At 40.4% G+C, this 19,025-nt stretch overlaps 1 long non-coding RNA gene across 1 annotated transcript in view; it reads left to right on the forward strand.

The window, feature by feature from the left end:
* LOC141548669 (uncharacterized) overlaps positions 1 to 16,583 on the forward strand; it is a 679,315-nt gene extending 662,732 nt beyond the window's left edge. The window contains exon 12 of the long non-coding RNA XR_012484023.1: positions 16,396 to 16,583. This is a non-coding gene — a long non-coding RNA (uncharacterized LOC141548669). The remainder of the gene's footprint in view (positions 1 to 16,395) is intronic.
* The last annotated feature ends 2,442 nt before the right edge of the window (positions 16,584 to 19,025 follow it).

Here is a 19,025-nt window from a genome sequence, read left to right on the forward strand (position 1 = left end):
CATAATGTTACCTATCTGCTCCGTTGTCTTGGCTGGCCACTACCACCTTAGTTCCACTTGATATCACTTCTCATGTGGATTATTGTAACTGCACTCCCCCCACAACCTGCCCTGCCCAATGATCTCTGTGACTCAAATGTGGCCCACTACAGTCCACCCTAAACAGTACTACAAAAAGATTTTTTTCTTAAATACAGATCTGCTCATGTGACTTTCCTACTCAATCAATTCCAGTGGCTGTCTCTTGCCTCTAGGATCATATAAAAGTTCTTATTTAGCTTTAGAGACCTTTCTAACCTTTCCTTATACATCTTTCAGTAGTCATTACCCACCCCTCCACAGAATCCAGTGAACTGACTTCTCTGTTCCTCACTGATGGGACTCTTTCTCCCATTCCCATGCCTTTTGATTAACTATCCTTCATGCTGACCGTGCGCCTTGACAACACCGAATCTCTTTCTTCAAGACACATCCACGTACCATCTTCCACCTGAATTATTTCTCAACTCACCCACCTGTGTCCCAAAAGACTTGTATGAAACTACTTTGCATATATTCTTTATTCCCTTTATAGTTTTTTGTTTGTCAGTCAAAAACAATTTATTAAATGCTAGATTCCTTGCACAGCAGTAAATGCTGGAAATATAGAGAAAGGGAAAATCCTTCTAATTCCTGTCCCCAAGGAACTTATTTCTAATAAGGGAGATGTCATTTGAACTGCTATGTTAGTAAGATATAACTCAAACTAATGGGAGATAAAGGTAGACAAAAGGTCCCCAAGCCATAAGGGAAATGGCAAAGGCTTCTTGCAGAAGATGAAGAAACTCAGGAGGTTCAGGAAGAGGGAGCATCCCAGACATAGCAGATGGCCTGGGAAAAGAGAGCATAGAGCTGGCTGACAGAGTACCATATAGTGTGAGAAGAAGAACAGAAAGGTCAATGTCTCTGAACTGTAAAGTATGTGAAGGGGAGGCAGGGTAAAGAGTCTAAAAAAGGTGAGAGTGGGCTGCATTAAGATGAGCTTTAAAGGCCAAGTAGAGCGTTTGATATTTGATCCTATAGGCAATAGGGAGCCAGCAGAAATCATGGAATGGGATGAGAATGATGATGACATGGTGACAAAATCAATTTAGCAATTAAATGGAAGATGGACTGAAGTGGGGAGATAGTGGAGGCAGGAAGACCACCCCGAAGGCTCCTGCAAGGGGGCAGCTATGTGGCAATGATAGACTGTATCGGCATGGGAGCAAGGGAAAAACACAGGATTGGGCACATCTAACAGATACTTTGAAGGTAGAAATAACAAGATTTGGCAACAAATTGGTTTGTATATTTATTCTCTTGGTAATTATTCTGGTACAAAAATATGTACAGAGAATATATATTTGGCATCTTCCCCTTTCGAATGTAAACTGTTTGTGGGTAGATATTTTCATTCATTACCCTTCTGTCTTCAGCACCTTTGACAGTACTTAAAGGCACATAGTAAGTACTTGATAGATGCTTGGAGATAAAACTGCCTGAGTTAATTAAGTCTCAAGGGCAGTTCCAATAATTTCTAAGTAAAAATTACACTAGCATAAATTTAGGGCCTTGATAATCACTAGCCCAGTTTACATGACAAGGCCTTGGGGTTGGGAGACGAAGGAGAATGGGAATAATACGTATTCAGATAAGCAAATACGCACCCACATATATACCCCCATGTCTGTACATAATATAACTATGTAACTATGAAGACATATATACACACACACAAAATGCAAATGTCTTTTCTTGGAGTTCTATAAGGTAAGGTGATAAGGAAAGGCCTCAAGCAGGTGGTGAGTGGCCTTTGAGCTGCTCATTGACAGGAGCTAGAGGTCCCAAGAGGAAATGAGGGGGGTTAGACCCACGTAGACAGCAGTGACAAAAGATATGTCCATGGAGCCCAAGCTCTGGTAGGCACCACTGAACAGCAAAGGCTCCAAGTGTAGGCTACCTGGTGGATAGTCAAGTCAGCTAATAACTAGTAAGGGCTAATTTGGAGAGGTTTAACTTGCTTCTCCCTTGGGTATTGAACTTTGGGCCACAATAACTGTCAAAGGCCATCTATAAGTTATTGAGGAATCATAAGAGTACCCACATTGCCTCATTCACAGATTCTCAAAGTGTTAATGAAGAAAAAGGATGAGGAAAGAGAGAAGCAGCAGTGATATATTTTTATTTATTTTTTTCCATTGGTTCATTGACTCAGTGTGTGTGTGGCATCAGGTCAGGAGGAAAGATGTCCTCTCTGTGTAGACCCTGATATGCTAGTGTGGATGGCTAGATGATGTATGCAATATTGTAGCCAAGAAGGCCACATTTGGACTCTGAATATTTATTTACCTTTTCCACATAACTCTTGGGGATGGATTGAGGTTTTAATTTTTTAGAAGGCAGCTCAGAACAGACTGACTAACACCAATGGAGTATGGGTGGGAGAACCAGAAACTTAGATTTGACTTGATTCATTGTAGTACCATTGTAATTTCCAACCTTGGAACCTCCTGCTATAGTATTTCTTTTTTTTTTTTATTTTAGAGATCCTTCCAAGGATTCTTATTTAATCAACAATTGACAAACATCTATTAAGAACCTACTATATATCAAGCTCTGTTAGCAAATAGGGATAACAAGACAATAATGACATGAGTCTGCCTTCCAAGAGCTTTCATTCTATCAGAGAAATGTGTATGCAAAATATATGCATAATAAATTCAAAGTAATTTTTTATTTTTTTTAATTAATTTTATAATTATATCATTTTTGACAGTACATATCCATAGGTAATTTTTTTACAACATTATCCCTTGTACTCCCTTCTGTTCCGAATTTTCCCCTCCTTCCTTCCACCCCCTCCCCTAGATGGCAGGCAGTCCCATACATATTAAATATCTTATAGTATATCCTAGATACAATACATATGTGCAGAACTGAATTTTTTGTTGTTGTTGTTGTAAAGGAAGACTTGTATTCGGAAGGTAAAAATAACCTGGGAAGAAAAACAAAAAATGCCAACAGTTTATACTCATTTCCCAGTGTTCCTTCTCTGTGTGTAGCTGATTCTGTCCATCATTGATCAATTGGAATTGGATTAGCTCTTCTCTATGTTGAAGATATCCACTTCCATCAGAATCCATCCTCATATAGTATTGCTGTTGAAGTGCATAATGATCTCCTAGTTCTGCTCATTTCACTCAGCATACAGTATTTCTCATTGGTGTGGATGGGAGTCATTTTGTTACCTGATTTAAATTTTTCATTTTTTTTGAGGGGACTCATTACCTTATTAGTGAAAAAAAAAGTAGAGAAGGTCACAAGACTTGCCATCTTTTGAGGCTTTACTCCAATCTAATGGGATTCATCCAGGTGGAAAATCTTCACAAAGTTTGCACGTCCCCTTCCTGTATCAAAGTTGTAGTCTCTTCTGTTGCTCCTATCTCCCATTCTTTAGCATCCTTTAAAATTTACAAAGCATTTCCTCTTTGATCATATAACACCTGGTATAGTTTGTCTTTTGGCTGCCTTGCCTGCCCGAGTAGATTATGTGTTCCCCAAGGTAAAGATCGTTTCTCACATACCTCCTCATATTCCCTGGGTTCAGTTTATTTCAACAAGCAGTCTTTGGCTTCTAATGATGTAGAAACTCTCTGTTAGATACATGTGATTCAGAAACAGAAATGAAACAGTGCCTGCCTTCAGAGAACATACTTTTTATTAATGCTGGTGGACTTCAGGTTCAGTGCCTCCCTAACTTCATGATTGTGGGTAATCTCAAGAATAATACAAATCATCACCCCTTCATGGTCTTGCAGATTGCATCATTCTTGTTCACCCACAGCTCGGAAGACTTTTCCAGATCTCTTAAGGTTATTATACCAGTTTATTAGAACACATGGAAAGTCATTCTGTTCTCACAGACTTTCATGACATGACTGGCCCACATGCTTTACCTTATACTCCTTATGGAGTACAGTTGATTCAAATTACAGGGTCTTAGATTTTGAGCTATAGGGAGTTAAGTACACCAAGCCACTGTTTTTACAGATGAGGAGTCCCAAAAAGGTTAAGTGGCTTGCCAAGGTCCTGGGTAATTAGTGATAGAGCTGATTTTACAGCTCCCATTGTAGCACTCATGTGACACCACACAGCCTGGCCAGTGCATCACTGCTAATACTCTGTGTAATGAATATTCATGAAGTGCCTGCCATGTGTAAGGCACTGTGCTAAGCTCTGGGAACAGAAAAAAAGAGAAAAAAAAAAGACAATCCCTGCCCTTAAGGACCTTACAGCCTAATGGGGGAGGGAGAAAAAACTGAAAATGGAGTGGAGTGGAGAGGGTGAGGCAGAGGGTACCCGCACACAAGAGCTTCATGAAGATGATGGTGGGGTCAAAACCACAGCAGCTGGCGGCAACAAGAGACTTGTTGGGGATTTTGAGCCATACAAAAAGGAAGGCCATAAAATAGAATAAGCCTACCTTCCGACCCACTAATCATAGAGGAAGAAGGAACTAAGGATGCTGATGCCATGTGAGTAGCAAAGCTGAAGCCATCTCACTGATGATCAGTTTCCTGCTGATGAGCTTTTCCTGGGAAGGGCACAATGAAAAAGATGATGATGGAGTCAAACCAAATAGCCTGTTTGCTATGGCCTCTTTATGAACCGCCCCACCCCCCCAGACTTCTCCACTGCCTTTCGAGCTACTGGACATTTTGATTCTTTGGATATTCTCTTTGTTCTTGAGCACTGTTCCCACCTCCTTGTGGATTGTGACAGAGCATCAGTGCCTCGGTTCTGGTGTTTATGTTGAAGAAAACATCCATCTGCTGGGAAGTTGATAGAGTTCCGTCAATAGCATGACCATTCCGAAAAGGACATCAACTCCTAGAGAAGCTCAACCCCTTTGATTTTACAAATCCAGAATCTCCACCAAAAAGGCCTAGTGATTTTACAAGATAACACAGATTGGAAGGGCAGCCATAGAACTTGAAGCCAAGGCCTCTGACTCTGAGGAAGGGACTGTTCAGCTGTCTCCAGTCTGCTACTGGTTTTGATCTTCTTGGCTCCATTCTAGTTTGCCCATTCAATTTAAAGTAAGGACTATTGTAAATAGCTCCCCAGAAAACAAAAATAATAGTGAGAATAATAAGAGTTAACATTTCTATAGTGCTTCCTGTGGGCCAGGCCCTGGACTGAGCACCTTACAATTATTAGCTCATTTTTTCCTCACTGTAACTGTGGTTTTGTTTTTTGATTTTTTTTTTTATCATCCCCACTTTACAAATGAGGAAACTGAGGTGAAATGTATCTCTTTGGGTCACACACCTAGTGAGTAACTTGAATTCTTCTTATTCCAGCACAGTGCTCTCCTCACCATGCCACCTGACCACCTCAGATATCTGGGATTTCATTGCTAAAAGCAACTCCTCATGCCAAACTTGAAGTCCTTGACTAGTGTCTAGAACCTGAGCAAGGGAACACTAACAGGAATGATAGGAGTTAACTTTTTATTGCTTTGCTACTGTGTTACAGAGTTTTTCTCATTTGATCTTCCTTCACAAACTTGTGGTGTAAGTACTATTATCATTCTCACTTTGCAAAGAAGGAAACCAAGGCTGGGAGGAGTTCACAGAATCTCCCCATGTCACTACAGTTATCCCATCCATATTGTGGGGGTTCAAGGCGCAGCACCCTCAGGATCTGAAACATCCACATAACATTTTGGACACTTCCATCGTGCCTAAAGCGAAGCCTGAATCACTACAGCATTAAAACATAAAACATATGGCTATCATATAATGATACATAGATATGATGTATCTTTGAGTTTCTAAACTTGTTCTATGTCATCTCTGGCTTCTGCAAAGCTCCCAAACAATTCCTGTTTAATTTCTTCTGCCAGTTGGAAAAGTCCTGATGTGAACAGATGAGATGTGGAAGGGATGACTGCCCTGAATTATTGCAGCTGTGTAGACTTTACCTTAGTCTCATTCCCATCTTGGGGAACTTTCAAGTTGAGGTGCTTTTCTTATGACATCACCACAGAAGCAGAAAGTGCTGTCATATTTTTATACATGAGGAAACTGAGTGAGGATAGAGTTTCTTGACTCAGCCAGGTTCACACAATCAGATTATTTCAGAGGCAGAACGTAAAGAGTAGTCTGCAGACTTTCTGATCCGCCATCTATCTACTAAGCCTTGTCCATCTTAAGCCATATCTTCTATAATGACAGACTTCTATTTGCCAGGTTGGCAATCTTAGGATTAGAAAGGTATCTCAGTAATGATCTAGCCTAACCATCACAAGAAAAAAGACTCCTACAACTCATCCAACAACTTAAGTGGCCAAATTTTGCTTAAAAACGCCCTCCCCACCCAATGAAGGGAAATCCCTGATTTTCTGGTGTTACACAGCTCTCCTTGGTTGCTTGCTTTCTTGACCTCAAACCTGTATCTGTCTTTTTTCCATTCTCCCTTCCACCCAGTGGCTCTACTTTGGCCCTTTGGGCCCAAGGAGGTCACAAGTAATTGACCACCCAGAGCCTTTTAAGTACTTAGAGTCATCTAGACAGGTTACCCCTCTACTTTCTCTTTTCTGCTTTTACTCATCATGGTGCTTCAATTCCCTTTTTTTCCTCTTTGTTCACCTTTTGAGGTTCTTCAGATTACTGATATCCTTTCTAAAATGTGACACCCCAAATTGAACATGATACTTTGCATGTTATCTGACTAGGTCATAGTAAAGTAAGTCACTCACCTCTTTATTCCTGCATGCTATTTCTCTCTTTAGGTAGCGCAAAAGTATATTAGCTTCTTTGACCAAGCTATTCCAGTTGAATCTTAATGAGTCTGTAGTCTATTACAATCCCCTGCTCCTCTTATAAACAAACCAAACGGCTATCTATCTAATCATGCTTCCTCCATCTTTTGTCAGTAAAGTCAAAATTTGAACCTTAGGATAAAACTTGCGTCTTCTTGCTATTCATTTCCATTTGTTTGGATTAAGGCCAATGTCCTAAATGGTCAGTCCATTAGAGAAATTAACTCAACTATTCACTGGAAGATCACATACTGAAGCTGAAGCTTTAAATACTTTGGCCACATAATGAGAAGATGGGAAAAGACCCTGATGTTTGGAAAGATTGAAGGCAAAAGGAAAAGGGCTTGGTAGAGGAAGAGATGAATGGATAGTGTCATGGAAATAATGAATGTGAACTTGGTCAGACTTTAAGATATAATGAAATAGAGAAGGACCTGGCATGCAGTGGTCTGCAGGGTCATGAAGAGTCAGATATGACTGAACAACACAGTGTCAATGGTCAAGGTCTTTTGGGATCCTAATTCTCTTCATTCAGTGACCGACTTGCAGCCTGGTTTCCAGTACCTTCACCATCAAGGATGGTGATTTGCATCTGTATGATTTGCAGCTTGTGCCATTCATAACTCAGTATCTTTTTCTAGATGTGTTCTGAACCCTGCATAAAGCTTTAGACCAGAGGGACTGACACCCCCTTATTTTCAGAAGCCATAAACTTTGCTTAAAGCCATCCTTTCCATTACCATGGAATTCCTCTTATTATTATGCTGATTCCGATCAAGCTTGCTGTCCACTAAAATCAACAGCTTTTTGTCATGGGAACTCTTGTCCGGCCATCCTGCCTTTCCCATGTGTTTTCCTCTAGCTGGAACAGATTTTTTTTTTCCCCTTCATTTATGAGGCTCTGACACAGAATGCTATAATATTAATGTACCTCTCCTTTTATTTTTCTTTTGTGCTAATGTAGCACAGCTATCCAAATGACTAGGGAATCATTGCTAGGCTACCAAGACCCAGTGGGAGGGGGAGAAGGAACATTCACATGTGGTCAGAAATATGTCTTTGCTCTGGAAGGTGGGGAGGGCATTTTCAGGCACCCGCATTCATCTTAAACATCCTCTCTTCACAGCATAAGTCCAATAAATCTGGAGGCTTGTGTGTGTTCTGAATAAATATTGTCATGTTAACTCCAGAGCAGACTTTGAAAAGATATTTTTTTCTTTTTTCCCCCTTTTTACTCTGATTTATTTATAAAGATGAGATTTGGAGTTTTCTTGAAGCATGCTAAGAATGAGCAGACTTGCCATTAAATACCAGACCCTAATTTATTTATGCCAATGAGTAATGGGCTGTCTTTGTCTTTAAAGCACATGAAAGAAAATGTTGACTTTTTGTTGCTTTTCTATCAGTATATTTTCCAATGAAGAGCCAAGAAAACTCCAAAAAATTGATGAAACAGAACCTCCTAATAGAGGAATTGGGGTTGATAATCCAAGCCATTTGTTACTTGGGCTATTTGCCATTTATCAGCAGAAAAGAAGAATTCATGTTTTTAACTTGGTTAATTTGGGAACAGCACTGTCCTTTAGGTAAAACCTGAGCTTAGTGCCTCTCCATTTTTCTGTATTGACATTGTTGGAGTTACTGTGGAGGCTGGGTGCTTCTTCCCTCTCCATTACTTCCTAGAAGCCTCCCCTGCAGAACAGAAGCTACTGGAGCACCACGACAGCTTTGGTTTAGTCTTTGTTGCCCTGCAGTATTCTAAACATAGAACTAGTAAAATTCTGGTATTACAAGTATATAATTTTCCATTTCACCTCTGCCTTTCATTCAAAAAAAAAATGGATCTGTCCCCACCAAACACTTTTCTTTCTTCAGTGCGATTTCATCCTTAATTAAAGGAAGAATGGTCTAAATCAGTGGTCCTCAAACTTTTTAAATGGGGGCCAGTTCACTGTCCCTCAGACTGTTGGAGGGCCGGACTATAGTAAAAACAAAAGCTCACACTCTGTCTCCGCCCCTCAGCCCATTTGCCTTAACCTGGCAGGCTGCATCTGGCCTGCAGGCCGTAAAAAAAAAAAAAAAAAAAAAAAAAAAAAAAGAATGTGTTGATCACCACTTCAGACTCTAGGCCGGCATTTGTGAGCAGTTTTACTTGACCCAGATGGGGCCAGCCATGAGCACCACACTAATGTAGACACCATGCTAACTTTGGGTTCCAGGTCCAGCACTGAGATGCTGGAGGGCCTCACAGAACTTCTTTTCTCTCAGTGGACCTCAGTTTCTTCCTCTGTTCATTTATGTCTTTGGATACTCTCACCCATGTGGAAATTCCCTCCCAGTCCTAACAGTTCAAATTCCTTCCTGAACGTCCAATAAGGAACTTAACAAGGAAGAAAATGTCATGCTGAGATGTGGGTCCCTGCGGCAGGCTCAGAAGAGGAAATGTTTGCCTGGTTGTCTACAAATTCTCTGCCAGGAATTATTTTATCTGTTGTGGTGAGTACAAAGTCTGCATAAATGCTCAGGCCTAGGCATATTAGGCAGCCAGCCAAACCTTTGATGGGTTTGCATTGTAAGAACTTTTTGCAAAAGAGATGGATGTGTCCCGGGGATAATGATCTCCCTCCCATCTCTGTCTCTGTGTGTCTCTGTCTCTCTATTTGTCAGTTCTATACAGCCTCCAAAATTATTGAAATCCAATAATCTCACAGCAGAGTGATGTGCATGTAGGTAAAGCTTACATGGTTATTTTTTTTTACAACCAAGTTGGTACATTTAATCCCTTGAATATGAGACTTCAGAGATAAGGACTGTGCCCTATGTCAGGCCATAGAGTCAGGAAGAAAGACTTGAGGTCAGATACACACATACTGACTGTGTGACTCTAGGAAAGTCCCAGAACCTCTGTCTCAATTTCCTCATCTTCCAAATGGGCATAATAGCACTTACCTCACCGCATTGTCATGAGGATCAAATGAGATCATAGTAGGCTTGTAGCACATAGTAGGCTCTTCAGAAAACACTCATTCCTGTTCTCTCCTTCCCTCTTTTATATCCTCTGAATAATAATAATAAATATCAATAATGAATAATAATAATGAAATCAATAGTGCTATATCTCTTGGAAAGAGTGTGACAATCTCCTACCATGAGACTCTCCTCACAGGCCCTGTGACCCATAATTCCAAAGCCACAACTCCCAGCTACATGTTGTTTCCCCTTTCCATGATGTAGGCTTCCTGAGGTCATAGACCATCATTTTTTTTGTATCACCACATCTGGGCACAGTGCCTGGCACTAAATGCTTGTTCATTGATTTCATGTTCATCCTACCTGCTTCCATAAAGTATGTATGTCATCTAAAAGAAGAAATTCTAGGTAAAAGTGGGTATGAGAAGAGGAAGGTGGGTCCCCAGCTAACACGGACTCTCCATGGAGAGCTGTGGAAAGGAGAGATTCAGGGAGTACCTCATGCTTTTAAGAAGATATAATAGAATAGTTAAGACAATGACAAGACAATGAGCCCCAGAGAGGGAACGTTTTTAGCTGAAGAGCACAGAGCAGGTTAGAAGTAAAACAGTTTCCCCCACTCTAGTCCCTCTTTCATTATGCCCACAGACCTGTACCTTTGTATCAGTTGCAGGTCTGACAGATGTTAATAATAACAATAATAATAATAATTTTGAAACTTTGGAGGAAAAAATGTTTGCCTTGAATTTAGTTCCTCCTCAAAGCTTTGACAAGAAGCCAGCTCTGCCTCCTCACTCTTCCTTTCCCTGACTCATCTGCTTGGGTTCATAGTTGAAACAACTGTATGTGGAAAGGTATATCTGCTAAGTAGACCCTGTTCATCCCTTTTTCACTCAGAAGAGAGAAGCTAAACCTTCTCCCAAGCCATGTTGCCAGACTTTCCCATTCTTTCCCTCTTCGTCCCCTGATGATCTCGTATGTGTGTGTGTTACTTATGTATTCTTCCTGGCTCACTTTCATTCATTCCAATGCAGGAAGCTTTTGTTAAGTGATTGTAGTTTGCCGGGTACTGTGTTGGACCCTGTAGATGAACACAAGGAAAGAACAGTTCTGTCCTCGAGGATCCTAAAGAGCAGCCTGTATACAGAACAGTCACAACAAGGTACATACAGAACATTACAAAGTCACCTGGAGAGGGAGGGAGGCAGGCCCAACCATGGAAGAAATCACAATGGACCTCACGGTAGAGGTGGCCTTGGACATTGTGCTTTAGAGGATTTAAGATCATTGCTTCTCAGCCAACCCAGGCATTAGACTATTCAAAATAGACTCATTCAAAATGAGGATTGTTTTTATGTTCCAGGCCATTTATGTGACTGCCCTCCATTAATTAACATCTAAGTGGCTTTAAATATATATATATATATATATATATATATATATATATATATATATATATATATATATATATATATATATATATTTATTTATTTCCTGTTTCTGTCAAATAGCCATTCAGTTCTCTTTGTGGCCATATGAAACAGGAGAGAAACTGGATTCTAAGTTTCTTTTCTTGGTGTGGGCAAAGAAACTCGCATCTCTGGGACTCTCCCTTGCTTTTCATATTCCAAATTAACTTACAAAGAATATTGTGATGACCCGAATTTTTACTTTAAAAGCTTCTTTCATAGTATAGGATGTGCATAGGGCTCACATTTTACACCATGATTTAGAACAGTCACATATGAAGTATGGAGGTATGTACTTCTTCATTGCTCATTCTGTCATTTGATCACTTATTTTTCCCTGATCATCCAACCATGCTTCCTGTCACTGGACATATTATTCTTCTTTTGCCTTCTGACATCATTCAGTATCTTGTACTTTGGGAAAGTAATATCACAAAGCCCCAAACGTTAAGCAAGTTTCCCCTCCTAACATCACAAAGTACAAATAAAAAGTGTCACCAAGGAAACTGGAGGCTGCAGAGACAATTTATTCTTTTAAGTCAGACTAAAGTTTAATTTAGATTAAAATCCTGGAGAATGGAAATCTTCGCAGAGTCAGTAATGTTCTCCTCATTACCTGTTAATGATAGTCTATTTCTATCAAAAGGAATTCATAATAATATAGCTATATGTCTGAAATTTAACAATTTCAAGTGAAGATGACACCATCCTAAAGCTTAAGAAAACACATTAGCTAAAGCTTGAATAAATCACTTAAAGGAAGAGAGGCCTTTTTTTTTCCCACTTAATACTTGCATGCAGGTCATGTCCTGGCAGTCAGCAAACCTCTACAGATCAAAGGAGTTGACTGAATCAGTTCCTACCACAACTAGGTGAAGAATATAGTGAAATTGGCTTGAATCCACCCTCAAATTCTCCCTTATTAGCCCCCAAATAGGAATTTCCCCTTCCTCGCTCCCATCCTCTCATCCTTCTTCCCTCCCTCCCTTCCTTTTTCTCTCCCGCCTCCCTTCTGATCTTCCTTACTTTCCATACAAAAGGTTAACACATCATGAATCCAATACAGGTGTTATTTCTATTATATCTAATTCAGTGTTAGTTCAGACGCCCATGGTCTTTTTCTCGTGCTGCAATTTATCATAGCACTTCCGAGCCTGTAGGGGACTTAAACGCAAATCAGGTGAAGAGACGAAATTTGACTTAGTTGGTATGGAAGAGCCCATGCACTTGGGGAGAAGGGACTTGGACACAAGAATTAGGACAATATAGATGGAGACGATTGAGCCTCTAGTTGTCAAGGAAGAGCCATTGGAAGAAGAAGCCAGTTAGCTGATATGGGTGGTGGCAGAAAGACAGATAGTAGAAGCTAGTAGGCCTTGGAAGTGATGGTATCATGGAGAAACAGTATGAGAGGGATAAAAAACTTTAATAGAAATTCATTGCAGGTAACATGTTACCAAGTAATTACAGAAACCATCATCTTTCCATCATTTGGAATTTTCCTGCTAATATCGTAGTATTCCATGATTTCCAGACATGCAGCGTCACTCGGAGTACATTTGGGTTCAAGAAATATGCATCTAGGACAGCAAAACCATCTGGGATCCCTGAAGGCACTATTGATTGCTTTGAGCTGGAGAACATGACAGTGCTTTCATAGTAAGGAAAATAAGATTAGTCTAAGCATCTATACCAGAAAGCAATAGAATGGATGGATGGTACACATTGATGAGATGATAGCACATAGCCCACTTAATTGCTGTGTTGCTGAACATATCTTGCTTGGTATTACAGCAAGACAGTGAGCTGGGCTCAGAACGGGAAAGGTTGCATTTGAGATTACTCAGCATTCTTAATGATCCTAACTTCTTCCCAAACAGCATTAGGAGAGCTCCTGAGCCAGAGGGAAAAAATCCATGATCAAATCTATGGCCTGGTTGAATCTAATTATGGCAGCTTTGATCATGAAGCTGTGTGGTTGGTTACCTGTAGCCTTTGAAATAATAGCCATAAATAAAGAAGAGAAGTTGTGAGAGTCCATTTATGACAGAAAAGATCCACAAAACCTCAGAAGCAATTTTCAAATGGCTTGCCTCTGGAGACGTATGCTGTTGTTTGTCAGACTGTGATAGCGAGATCCCCCTCCCCTCTCTTTCTGGGCCTCAAAGATCTGCCCTGCTTAATTAGGGCCTTTGCAGCTTTACCTTCTTTTGTGAGGTACACAAAGGCTTTTAAGGCTTGTAGATAAAGTCTTTATTACAATGTCACAAGAAGCAGAAACATCATTCTTTCCCAGCTTCACTCCAATCAATAGTTTTCTTCATCAGAAGATAAACTGACACTACCATATTTGCAGGAATAATGATTGCTTTTGAAATTGATGGGAGTTGGGGAGGGGTCAGAGTAGAATCCTGGTGCCCAGCATAAATCAGTCGTTCTGATATTCAGATGGAAAGATTGTACTTGGCATTTAAATGTGCCCTGTCATTCAGTTTCTTCCTTTTTGACAGGGCGAGATAGTATATTAGTTACTCTGTTTTGGTGCCAACCACTGTTGTGCATTACACATGCTGGGGAGAGTCATAGTGGTACAAGCTTATTTATTCCAGAAATTAAAATATAAAATATTTGAATGCCCAATCCTTTTCTAAAAGTATCTAAAATGGATCTCGAAATAAATATCGGTTCTCTCAGCAGCTCTTCTAGGTGGAGTTGGGGGAGGGGGCGAGACATGATCTTTGTCTTCCATATGGCAAGACTGAGTCATGGAGATTTACAGCTTTTATTGAAGGTCATTGAATAAGGACATAAAGCTCTTGGTTCTGAGCCACTCCCTGACTTTTTCCCATGTATCATGCAAGTGTTAACTGAAAGATGAGCCATCTAATCTCCTGGAGATTTCTCCTGCCAGCCTTTGGTATAGTGGACATGCTCACATGAAGGTCCCATCTTCTCTTGTCATTCTGTTTTATTTTAGTAAAAATTGTTTTGGTGTATTACAAATGAATTTTAGTGCTATATTTTTGTGTCAGTGCAACAGATAACTTCCCAGCAAACAGTGACTACATCCCATGAATTCCTTTACATTTTCTTTGCATCTAGTTATATCTTAGTCAGTAAATATGTATTAAGCATCTTCTGTCCAGGCACTGTGCTAAGTAAGCACCATAGATATAAAGAAGGGTGAAAGGATCTCACAGTTTAATGGAGAAACATGGCATGTGAACAATTATGGAGAAGTAGGATATACCAGATACATGAGGAAAAAATGTTGCATCCATATTCACACAAAATAAGGTATGTTGTGCACACATATGTGTACATACATGCATATAGACATGTGTTGTGTGTGCACACATGTGTTTATTTTGCATTATGTGTGTGTATGCGCAGACATACACATACACATGTATTGTCATCTCTTCCTACAGGCCATCTCCAGCATGTTGACTTCTTCTAACTGGTCCTTCCTTCAAAAGCAGTAATGTTCTATTACTTTGCTAGACCTTCATGTGTTTAGCCTCCGGCTTGCCAGCCTGCTGGGAATCTTATGACCGACTCATGTATTCTTTATGGGGCTTTGGAATTTTACCTTTGAGGACAAATCATGCCAAGGGGTTTTGGAGGAAAAACTTCCTCTGTGCTTGGAAAAATGCCAGAAACGTCTTCTTTGACACCAGTTAAATAATGATGAGGATTTCATTGTATTCTTGCTCAACATCTTGTGATGGTAAATCTCAGGAGCTCTTTTGCGTTTACTGCCACAAATCGGCCTCTCTCGTCCATTCCCACGTTAGGCGTCATCCCTCATCCGAAAGGCCACAAAGCCAAAAGCTCATAAAGTCACCAACGTAAAGACTCCCCAGAATATGAAGTACAGCTGCTGCCTTCACATTTTAAATAGTGAGGATTTAATAAAGATAAGAATCATAAGCGACCCTGTTGGGGCAAGAGCTTCCAAGATGAAACAGATGCTGGTGTAAAGAAGCCAAGACTAGCCAACCACATCAGATATTTCATGCAGAGGCTGAATAGAGGAGAAACTCATCTCAGGAGTCCACATTGGATCTGCTGGGGGGGGTTTCTAAACTCATCCTAATATGCTGCATTGGAAATAGCAGAAGAAACCAAATATGGCAGCTTCTGCACCTGATGAATGTGACTTTTCTCCATCAAAAGAAAACTAATTGCATTCTCGGTGTGATTTGTCCTTGACATTTTCCAGTTATTTTTCTGTACAACATTCCTTTTGCTAATAGATTTAATTAAGCTCATCTTCAGTTTTTGCTTATATTAAAATCCATAGGACTGTTGTGTGTTGTTTTTATTAGTTGCTTTCTGAAGCCTATCTTGTTAATGCCTCATATTGCCCCGTGTCTAATTGTATCATGACGGCTTGCCCCAAAATGGCTTCTAAATCGGATAGTTTCTCATTTATCCCCTGCTTCACTTCTCATAAAAAATTGAGAACTGTCTCTTACTTATTTAATAAAACTTAAGAGAAGAAAAGCTCTCTTTCATAGTGTTGTGAAGCTATAGAAGTAGGCTCACTTTTATTCTAGCTAATGTCAAACTAATCAAATTGTCCCTGATCAATCTGTAACTAACTTTATCTGCATAAACACTTAGTTGTGATCTGTAATGCTTAAGAAAGTACATGGGGTTGAGCAACTGGATTGTTTTCTTTGTTTTGATTTCTGAGCAAGTCATTTCTTCAACTCTCAAGTGCCGGAGCACAACTGTTTGAGACTAGCAGTTCCAGGCCACCTTGGCACAGAGCAAAGAGAGCTCACGGGAAGGCAGGAAGAGCTGAGTTCAGATCCATCCCCTGGCACTCTTGCACTCTGTAACTCTGGGCAATTCACTTCACTTCTGCTGCCTTAAGTGTCTTTGTCTGTAAAATGGGCATAATAGTAGCACCTACTTTCCAGGGTTGCTCTGAGAATAATAGGAGACAATGTTTGTAAAGCATTTTGCAGTCCCTAAAGTGACATGTGCATTATTACACAGAAGAAACCACAAGCCTCCACCCCTGGACCTTCTCTCCTTCCGACTCCCTCCCAAATGTATAACTATCATATCAGATGCTTTATTTTTGTGTCTTTCCAGTCCTCTTACTTACCAAATCCTCCATGTTGACTTTTGAACCGTTGGGCTGCTGACTTAAGAATCACACACTGTTCCCTAGAAGGAACCCCAGCAGCTAGCTAGTGAAACCCAGAGAAGGAGAAATCCCTACTGGAGCATTTCCACCAAATGGGAATCCAGCCTCTTCTTGAAGACTTTCAAGATTTTCATCATCCTCTGGTTAGTAGCAGACATGCTAGATATTTTTTGTTTGTTTTGTTTCTCATTCTTAAGGCATACCTTGTATCAGAGGCTAGGAAAAGTCATTCATTGTCATGCATTGTGAAGAACTATGTTGCATCTATACTTTCTTTCCTTCAATTTGATTTAACGCACAAATTGCTGTACTGTTTTTTGTTTTGTTTCCTTGGCTGTGGTGTTTTGCTTATGTAGCAGTGGCAACATAGATCATGGAAGGCCCTAGCCCTCTCTTTTTGAAGGCCAGGCTTCCTGATGGGCTGAATCTTGTTTGCACAAGTCTTGAACTGGGGCCCCAGTGCCTTTGGTCGATAGACATTTTATACTTCGTATCAGGAATGTCAAAGCTGCTTGCTTAATGTTATTGAGTCATTTCAGTCTGTGCATGACTCTTTTGGGAGCTTATTTGGAGTTTTCTCGATAAAACGGCTGGTGCAGTCTGCCATTTTCTTCTCCCGCTCATTTGACAATGAAAAAACTGAGGCAAATCAGATTCAGTGACTTGTCCAGGGTCCCACAACTTATAAGGGTCTGAGGCCCCATTTGAAATCAGGAAGATGAGTCTTCCCAACTCCAGGTTCCATACTCATATCTACTTAGCCAGCTAGCTGCCCACTACTTACTGTACTTGCTTATTTGACGCATGCCATTTTGGGTAGTGTTGCTTGACTTTGTTTAGTGGCTTTCTCTGCTGGGTTTTCTCATTGAAAAACGTATTAACTCCCATTCTTAGCCCCACTCTCTCCCTTCCCCCCAACAGAATCAATTACAATCAAATTTTCCTATGCTTTTGAAGTCTTCCTAGGCTGCTGACCTCCTTTTGGGTCTGCCTGACTTAGGAAAATCAGGCCTAGTCAAGGTTAAAAATAATTAGACTACTTCTGCCACTTTTATCATTTGAACTCTTTCAAAGCATGCCACTTTTGCCACACTTTTAATGTATTTCACACTCATGTATTTCACTAATAATTCACAACTGCAATACTACCTCATAGTTTTATTAAATTTAACTTCAAAAGCCAATACTTGGTTCTTTTTGAGCCTCAGGATATCATATCAGCTATTCCTTATGTTGGGAGTCATAGGGAGTGCTTTCATGTTATCTGGAGCATATTTAGGCTTAAGTTTCAAGAAGGGAGCCTTTCCCTCTCCACCATGAATGTTGGAGAGAACAAGAAATTCAGTTGGAAAGTTAAGTTACCCTGTTCTCCCAAATCTATGTTTTTGGTCACTGTGGTGCAGTGCAGACGCTGATCTTTTAAAGAAGTTAGTGAAGTTCAGAAGTGTTTATGAAGTTCAAAACTGGCATTTCAGTGTACAGTACCAAAGGGAACAGATCAGTGTACATATTGAGGGGAGTCAGGGTAACAAGAATAAGAATGTCCACCTACCATCAGCTGCACAAAACAGATTGGCATCTTTTGTGGGCACTCCCTTGTGTGCTCTCTGTCCCTCTCTCTCTTGTTCTCTCTTACTCTCTTCCCTTGCTCTTTCTTTCTCTGTCTCTGTCTCTCTCTGCGTCTCTGTGTCTTTCTGTGTCTCTGTGTCTTTCTCTCTGTGTGTCTCAGTGACTGTCTCTTTCTGTCTCTCTCTCTTCCCTCCCCCTGCACACATTTCTTTGTTTTCCCTCTCTTGAGCTCATAGTGATCTCCTTCAGTTCTGGAGGGGGAGAAAGTCCACTGTCAGGCAGAGGAGCCCCGTGGCATCTGATGTGGAGAAAAGCTGCTGTTTCCAAAGAGAGATTCTTGACATTACCAAGATTTCTCCTGCCAAATATAGTACTGATGCCAATTTTTGAATAAGAAATGAAAAGTGAGAGTTATGGAGATACAGCAGGTAACTTCCAGAAGAGAGCAGAGAGGGGGAAAACAGCAAGGGCACCGGATTCATGGAACTGAAGGCATGTCTCAGGCCTGGTGGAAGAATAGAACGGAAGGTTTGTGGATAGTAAACTTCAGAAAAGATGCATAGCCCATGGATTTGGTGCTCTAGGCCAAAGCTGCTATGGTCCTGCCTTTTTTAATGCCTTAAGAGTAGTAGAAAAAAAAAAGAAAGAAAGAAAAGAACAATCCCAAGGGGATGGGTTCATGTTCTGAAATAATCCATTGATTGTATTTTAAATATTTACATTTTGGGAGCCCCCTGAAAGGAGAAGCTAAGATTAGTGACTCAATAAGGGATCGATGGGTACAATCACTGCACCACTTTCTTGGAATGCAGCACCATTCCAATGGTAATTGGAATAGTAGTTAATCTAAAATAGGTGCTTGCTCTAAGAAGTAAGTGTAATTAACAAGTTGTCTATTAAAGTTAAATCATTGGCCTCTTTCTTACTTCCATTATGCCAACCAATGCCCTCCACAGCCTAGTTCTGAACCATTCATTTACTGAAATTGTCCTTTTGGTATTATTCT

Source organism: Sminthopsis crassicaudata, chromosome X (genome assembly GCF_048593235.1).
Source record: "Sminthopsis crassicaudata isolate SCR6 chromosome X, ASM4859323v1, whole genome shotgun sequence".
Taxonomy (NCBI): Eukaryota; Metazoa; Chordata; class Mammalia; order Dasyuromorphia; family Dasyuridae; genus Sminthopsis; species Sminthopsis crassicaudata.